General features: G+C 36.6%; 1 protein-coding gene across 1 annotated transcript in view; it reads left to right on the top strand.

Moving 5' to 3' along the window:
• Positions 1 to 1,208: 1,208 nt before the first annotated feature.
• cdk18 (cyclin dependent kinase 18) overlaps positions 1,209 to 8,594 on the top strand; it is a 92,564-nt gene continuing 85,178 nt past the window's right edge. Inside the window, exon 1 of the mRNA XM_016573809.1 lies at positions 1,209 to 1,568. The gene's annotated coding sequence lies outside the window, so the exon portion shown is untranslated. The remainder of the gene's footprint in view (positions 1,569 to 8,594) is intronic.

The raw sequence follows: 8,594 nt of genomic DNA on the forward strand, positions 1-8,594 counted from the left end.
TATATATATATATATATATATATATATATATATACAGTGACTATTTTGTGTATATAAACAAAAACTTAAATCAGAATAAAATTGCATATATAAACTAAAAGGTAAATTTTAAAAATGAATAAATATGCCTATAATACTAAACCAACACTGGCATGAAACATTCAAAAATGGCATTTTTGTGAACGCAAATGAGATTCGAGAACAAGAGGGGAGGGAAATATATTCAATAATGAATTAACAATTACTTCAATTTCAGTCTGTTCCTCACAAACCTAACGCATTCAGTTTTATTGTACGGAAAAGAGCAGCTTGGACATTCAGCAAATTGTTTCATTCTGTGTTTCTCACATGAAAGAAATTCATACACTGAGATCTTAATGAGTTTTAAGTGATTTTGGGTTTGTTTTTCCAAGTAAAATATCAAAAATTCCTTAAAAAAGATTAAAAAAAATTTGAGAAGCAACACTGTTTAAGATATAACGACTTGTTTTCAGAGAATGGATCTTTAACACTAGTGTTTTTGTACTGTACTGTCAGATTTGTACACTTTTTTTAAAGCATAAACAAGAAGTCAAAAAATCTGTCAGTGCAGTAAATATATTATATTCAAGATGAAATATATTCTAATATAATAGTACCGTATGTCATTATACAGTGTTGCTTAAAGTAAATGATCTCGTTTTAGAGATTTTTAGACAATTAAACTGTAAAACAAGACAACAGCACTCATTAAGAACACTTATAAGCACATAATAACCTCTAATGAAGTCTTTTAACAGTGCATTTCTTTATTAAAACCAAACCAACAACTGACTAGCCATTGAAAACCTGCACTTAAGTTTCTCAAAGCTGTTCCCTAATTAATCTACCCAGACATGTTTGATGTCTCTCTTAGAAGCGCAGGCTAATAACCGTGGGTCGTGTGAAGATGGTAAACCACAAGGCAGAAAAGGTTTGACAGCTTAGTACAGCGAAACACAGTTTAACCTTCCACTAGACAGATCAGCTAATTAACAGCATCCACAACACACACAGACTATTGGGCCACAGCCATATTGTACAAGCTCCGGTGTGAAAGAATCACAGTCTCCCGGCAGGCAGAGAGGGCTTGTGTGATGAAGCGCTCTGATTGGCCGTTGCTATAACAATAGGGGAGGAGAGACAGCCAAGTGGGGGTGGAGACCCAGCATGATTATAAAATCCTTCAGAGAGACACATTTACTTCCTGTATGTGTTTATTTATTTTTTATTTTCTGTTATGTTTTCCTGCATCTCCTCCTGTCAGAAGGCTCTCTCATGAGCAGAAGCAGGAGGGAGCGCAGATAGGGACGCGAGACAAACGCCTGTGCCTCTCTCTACTGCATTCACGTGTGCAATGCGTGCTGCAGACTAAATAAGACACCTCCAGTTTTGGATTATCTGTCTGGCGGTGCGCTGACTGCTGACTGCTGACTGCCTCCAGACTTGGAGGCCGCCCTCCTCCTTCTCTTTCTCCTCCCTTTCACACTGAAGGAAGAGTAGAGTAGAGACGGTCTACTGTTTGCCTCCTGCAGACTCCAGCCACTCCTGTGAGTATGCAACCGTGTCTGTGTTGTGACATGAACTGTTGTGAACTGACTTTATGACATGCTTGAGATGATGTTGACCGTGTTGTTATTTAGAAGCTGAAACTGTGTACATCTACATCTAGCATTGGAATAATGCCATAAAGGCTCTTTCCATTCAGGTTTCGCTCATCTTTCTAAACCCACACGCTGACGCAATATATGCGGCTTCGGGGTCACGCGTGTTCAGCGGCGTGGGCTTTGATGTGCACATGATTCACGGCCGGGACTATACATTTGCGGAGAGCATCCTTTAAAGTGACACATTGCAATGTTTACATCACGCCTGCTTTATTGCAGCCTATCTGACAGTAGGCACACCACTCGAACGCACAAATAGAGCCGGTCAATAACATTAGTGTGAAGCAGGACCAGTGTGAAGGCACACTAGGCGGCTGGCAGTGGCTCATTAGTGCAGAAAGGAGCTATTAATAAAGGAGTCATGCATCTTGAAGTCAAACAGCCCACTCACTGGCTGTGGCCGCAGTCTTAAAAACAAAGCCTATCAAGGCCGTTTTGGGCTCTTTGTAAAAGTAAAAAGTTGTCTGCAGATAAGTGTTTTGGTTTCTGGATCTTGAAAGCAACAGTATGTGATAGTTTCCCACAGAACGAGCGAGTAAAAGTTGTGCTGTTTGAAAGAGTCAACAGAGAAAGCAAGAATTCACAAGCAACTTGCGCAACTTTTCACAGTAGAAGGTCTTGAAAAGCTCATGTGATCATGTGGGTATGTAAGTGAGGGCATGTGGAAAGACGCAAATCATGTTTATGTTTGCTTGAGGGAAGGTTACTTTTATTAAAATGTTAAAACAACTTTGGGACTGGCTACATGTTGCTCATGAGAAATCCACAGTAATTGCATTAAGCAGCAACTCTATCTCTAAAATGCTTTTGGAGAAATTAAATTTGAAATAAAATTCACAAATATAATGATTTTGATGCATAAGAGCGCAATGTTATATAGCTCAGATGATTTGGTCTTTGTAGCACTGAATGAGAAACATTTGAGTTTATGGTCACACTTTTTTAAAGTCCAATGCTTGACATCAACAAACAATTAATTACGACTTTTGCCTCAAACTCCTAATTAGCTGCTTATTAATAGTTAGTAAGGTAAGTTTAGGTATTGGGTATGATTAGGGATGCAGAATATGGTCATGTTTTATAAGTACTTATAAACAGCCAATATGTTAATAATAGGCATGCTAATAAGCAACTAGTTAATAGTGAGAATCGATCCCTATTCTAAAGATATTGACAGTAACTTGGCAAATTCGAGCATAGTTTGAACACAACTCAACAGTCACATGAGTGCACTGGAGAAAAAAAACGATAGCAAAAGTCTCTATTTCATCTCAAAATAAAACAATTGAGACATAAATAGGTTTTTATATGTGTGTGTTCCTTGCTATAATTGGAAAACCAGTGGAAACAATAATAGAAATGGTTATTTTTATTAGTTACTCATGCTGACCAGTCAGCCTCCTCATAATTTGCTCCACAAACTTTATTCCATGTGTGGAAGATAACCTTCATTTAATAGACAGAGAGAATATGAGGACAAACCTGAGATGTGGTGAAGACAACGGCATTATGTAAGTTTATGAGTTCCTTAGGATGAGAATATGACAGATATTATCACCTCAGTCTAGACAGCCAGCATTTTCTCTCAAAGCTAAATTGTGTATTCAGGAGGAGCAATTGTGGTTTGTTGGTCTTCTAACTCGGTTAATTTCCTTCCTCGGCTGTGAAGCAGAACTTCGAGAAGGCGATTGAAGATAATTGCGCAATTGGGCCTAGGAGAACAGCATCAAATGAGAGGTTTTATTGCTCGTTTGAGATAAATGGTGCCTGGCATATAGTGACGGCTGCAGTGACGCACAAAAATGTCCTAAGCAAAACATATCATATATCATGTGCTTGGATCCGGTGATGTTAATGGCTGGTGTAAGGGAGCAAAATATCGGGAGACAACAAAAGCTCCTTCAAGAATTTCCCTGTTGTTTGTATTCAAGCTGGGATACAATTTCAGAGCCCTGTGATTATAAAGAAGTGCTCTTTGCCTTTCTTCTCCGGCTTTGAAATGGAAATGATACAAAATTCCCCGTCTAGATAGAAATAACACATGGGGAGAATGAATATGCACAAACGCCGCCCTGTATTGTGCATGGTTCTTGTTAGTCAAAAGAGCTGCTGTGCTTTAATGGTGACAGGAAGATGAGAACGAGGTCGACCCAACATGGACACCAGGGTACAGGCCCGGGGCGGCGCGCAGCTCTCTGTTCAACCTCTTCACCATCTGCCCTCTCGCTATCTCTCGCCTCACTGGCATCAGAGCTCACGGTCCTGTGAACGAATAACCTCTGTTCACACTGCTAGCGAGCGCTTCTCAGTAACGTTCACACCACCGACGGATTTATCACACAAAACAAGATGCTGGATGTTGTCAATGAACTTACGCAACTTATGTCTGAAACTTTCACGAGTTTGCAACAGGGATGGGAGGAATGACCAAAATCTTAATCACAGTAGGAGTCGATTTATACTATGGTATATAATCACAATGTAGATATTTTTGCATGAAAAAAGTTCAGAAATAATAGTTAATAATAGTTAGTTAATAATTAATAGTTAATAAATTATGTCTTATTCTAAAGTTCCATCAAGTTCCAAATAAGAAAAAAAAACTCATAAATAATAGTTAATCACAATCAACTGTGCCATTTATGAAGTATTTCAATCATTGTATTTTCAATCATGATTTAATCAATTTATATTTTAAATATTATATAACAATAATTATTATAATAATAACAATAACAAGTAAATACATTTTATTTAATATTATGTTAATTTTAAATGCTAAATATAATTATTTTAATCTTAATAATAATCTGAAATATATATTAAAAAAAAGATATATATGACATGTATATATTTGTATTTATCAGCAGCGAGATGTTCTTGGGGTGGTCTGTGGTTTGTCTGTGACCATTCTAACCATTCTTCGCTGTTGCCTTTAAGATATTTTTTTCAGCCTACATCTTTCCTTGACAAGGACTGTTCCTGTGGCCTTCCATTTTCTAACTATATTTCTGACTGTGGGGACAGAGACCTTAAACCTTTGTGAAAATTTTTGTATTCTTCTCCTAATTCATATTGACAAATTATCATAGTTTTTAGTTCACTAGGGAGTTCTTTTGAGGTTCCCATGTTGCTACTTTCCAGTAGAGAATCAAAGAGAAGCACAACTAGCAATTAGCTACCTTAAATATAATTTCCCATGATGGGTTGCACCTTAGTTTGCAGTGTTAAGGTTCACTGAGCCAATCAAATCAATATTGTGTTGTAATTAATCAGCAATAAGAGACTACAGGTATTAAAATCAACACAATTGAAAGGGTGCCCAAACTTTTGCACAGCCTATTTTTCACATTTGACTTTATTTCATACAACAGTTTGATGATATTCAAGTCTGGGGACTGCGATGGCCATTCTAGAACATTGTATCTGTGCCTGTGCATGAATTCCTTGGTAGATTTGGAGCAATGTTTTAGGTCATTGTCCTGCTGAAACAACCAACCCCGGCGTAACTTCAACCTCTTGACTGATTCTTGAACATTGTTCTTAAGAATCTGCTGATACTGGGTGGAATCCATGCAACTCTCAACTCTGATAAGGTTTCTAGTACCTGTGCCTGCCACACAGCCCCATAGCATGATGGACCCTACACCAAATTTAACAGTGGGGAGCAGGTTCTTCTTTTCCGCCATGTAAAGCGCCTCTGGTGGTGACCAGATAACTCTATCTTAGTTTCATCTGTCCACAGCACATTATTCCAAAATAATTCAGGCTTGTCCAGATGAGCCTTTGCATACCTCAAACGACTCTGCTTGTTGGCAGTACCCAGAAAAGGCTTTTTCTGCGTCACCCTTCCATTGAGCTGTTCCTTGTGCAAAGTGCGCTGGATTGTGGAATGATGTACAATGACATTATCAGCAGCGAGATGTTCTTGGAACTCTTTGGAGGTGGTCTGTGGCCATTCTAACCATTCTTCGCTGTTGCCTTTCAGATATTTTTTTCAGCCTACCACATCTTTCCTTGACAAGGACTGTTCCTGTGGCCTTCCATTTTCTAACTATATTTCTGACTGTGGGGACAGAGACCTTAAACCTTTGTGAAACTTTTTGTATCCTTCTCCTAATTCATATTGACAAATTATCCTAGTTAAGTTCATTAGGGAGTTCTTTTGAGGTTCCCATGTTGCTACTTTCCAGTAGAGAATCAAGGAGAAGCACAACTAGCAATTAGCTACCTTAAATATAATTTCCCATGATGGGTTGCACCTTAGTTTGCAGTGTTAAGGTTCACTGAGCCAATCAAATCAATATTGTGTTGTAATTAATCAGCAATAAGAGACTACAGGTATTAAAATCAACACAATTGAAAGGGTGCCCAAACTTTTGCACAGCCTATTTTTCACATTTGACTTTATTTCATACAACACAGTACTGCTACACTAAGAATTTCTGTCTGAAAAACATCACATTATGCAGCTTTCTCTAGAAACTGAATGGCATATCAATATAATATTTTCTTATAAAGAAAGAGCTCATTATTATGCAGCCTCAGAGGGGTGCCCAAACTTTTGCATAAAACTGTACATAACAAATATACACAGTACACACTCATATATTACGTAAGCAAAAACTTTTATTTTAGATGCGATTAATTGCGATTCATCGTTTGACAGCACTAATATATATATATATATATATATATATATCGCGATTCATCGTTTGACAGCACTAATATATATATATATATACATACACACACACACATTTTTTTAGTGTATAATAATAATATTAATAATAATAATAATATTACTATTATTATTATACACTAATCAACCACTAATTATTTGGAACTTGAGGGACGCAAATCAAAACTTAACATTATTCATAACAAAAAATGATTCACAACAAATTAATAAATCACATTATTACATTTACATTTAGTAGAGGCTTTTATCCAAATCGACTTACATATGAGGATAATGGAAGCAATCAAAATCAACAAAAGAGCAATGATACGCAAGTGTTACAACAAGTCTCAGTTAGCTTAACATTAAATAACAATTAAGTAAAAGTATCAACATTAAACAAATATTATAAAATGTATTGCTCTGTTTCTGATTGAACGAGCCATTGTTAAATACTGTTGCACAAATAGTGCTTGTGAGCACATTTAAATTTCTATATTAATATGGTAAGGTGCAATTTTGCTCAAAGACCAAACATAAGCATCTAAACTCTGAATACCATGTGGTACATATCCTCACACCACCCAGCCCTTGTTTGCCCTAATCAGCAAATTGCATGTTAAGTACGTAAAGTCATGTGCAATTGAAATAATGAGTAATTAACATTCAGCTAATTACATTCACAGAGAGACACGTGCTCTATTGTAGTAATACAGTCAGTGTTCAAATTATATAATGACTTTCAGGGTGGAGTTATTAATTTTAAGTTTGTTGTATTTTGGTGCACCAAGCACAACTAGATAATCAGTGATCATTTTGATACTATACTTGTAAATATTATTTTAAAAAATTATAAAATGCTAAAAAACTGACTGATCTTAACAGCTGCAGATTGAAAAGGGTCAAAATTAAGTATTTACTATAATAGATGTATTTTACACATACAAAACCTTCTGTTTTGCCTTCTTTTGGGAGATTCAACCCTCTCCCTCTTTATAATTTGCACCCTGAATAGTCACTGAGAGAAAGAGTGAGAGAAAAAGAGATACACTATTGATCTGCACAGACTAATTTTGCTGTTTAAAGTCTCTATAGGGCACTTATTGATTTACTAGAAATAACTTATTGGACTGAGTGCTTATTGATCGAACATCTGATGACATCACTATAACTCTGTGAGTGATTACAGGAGATTAATGGCCTGCTAACTAGACAAATAATTAGACCCTCATAATTTAACAGTTCTTTATTACATGGCATATGGCACAGAGAGACAAAGGTTGTGCGTTCAGTGTATTTTAATTACTATGGGCAAACGTAATTTATTGTGTGCTGTGTATTTGATCTCTGGCTATATATGCATATATAGTACATAAGCTTGACATGTCTGTCTGTAGATTGTCAGAGCTGCTATTGTTGCAGAATAAATACAACCGTTCTTCAAATAAAAGAAATGATCGAATGAATAGACTTAGGGTATTAATGGCATTTGCCAAGTCAAACATTGAAAAAAAAAAAAAACATCTAACCACCCCAGCAACTGTCTAGCAACACACTAAAAACCATCCAAACACCTTACCTTCACAATGATAAAAAAGACAAAGAATTTACTTAATGCACTCAAACCAGGAAGAATACCCTAGAAACTGCATGCAATAAACATCATTCAAAACTGAAGAAGTGGTGTAGAAACACACACACAAAATACTCTCAAAATCCTAGAACCATTTAAAATATCCTAACAACTGCTCAGCAACAGACTAAAAACCACTTAGAACAGCCTAGCAACTGCAGCAACACAAAAAACACTCAGAACAGACTAGCAACTGCATAGCAACACAAAAAACACTCAGAACAGACTAGCAACTGCATAGCAACACAAAAAACACTCAGAACAGCCTAAGCCTAGCAACTGCATAGCAACACAAAAAACACTCAGAACAGACTAGCAGCAACTGCAGCAACACAAAAACACTCAGAACAGACTAGCAAATGCATAGCAACACAAAAAACACTCAGAACAACCTAGCAACTGCATAGCAACACAAAAACACTCAGAACAGCATAGCAACTGCATAGCAACACAAAACACTCAGAACAGCATAGCCACTGCATAGCAACACAAAAAAACGCTCAGAAAAGCTGTATAGCAACACAAAAAACACTCAGAAAAGCTGTATAGCAACACAAACAAAGCAACACAAAAAACACTCAGAACAGACTAGCAA

Source organism: Sinocyclocheilus rhinocerous, unplaced genomic scaffold (assembly GCF_001515625.1).
Source record: "Sinocyclocheilus rhinocerous isolate Xijiao unplaced genomic scaffold, SAMN03320098_v1.1 scaffold532, whole genome shotgun sequence".
Taxonomy (NCBI): domain Eukaryota; kingdom Metazoa; phylum Chordata; class Actinopteri; order Cypriniformes; family Cyprinidae; genus Sinocyclocheilus; species Sinocyclocheilus rhinocerous.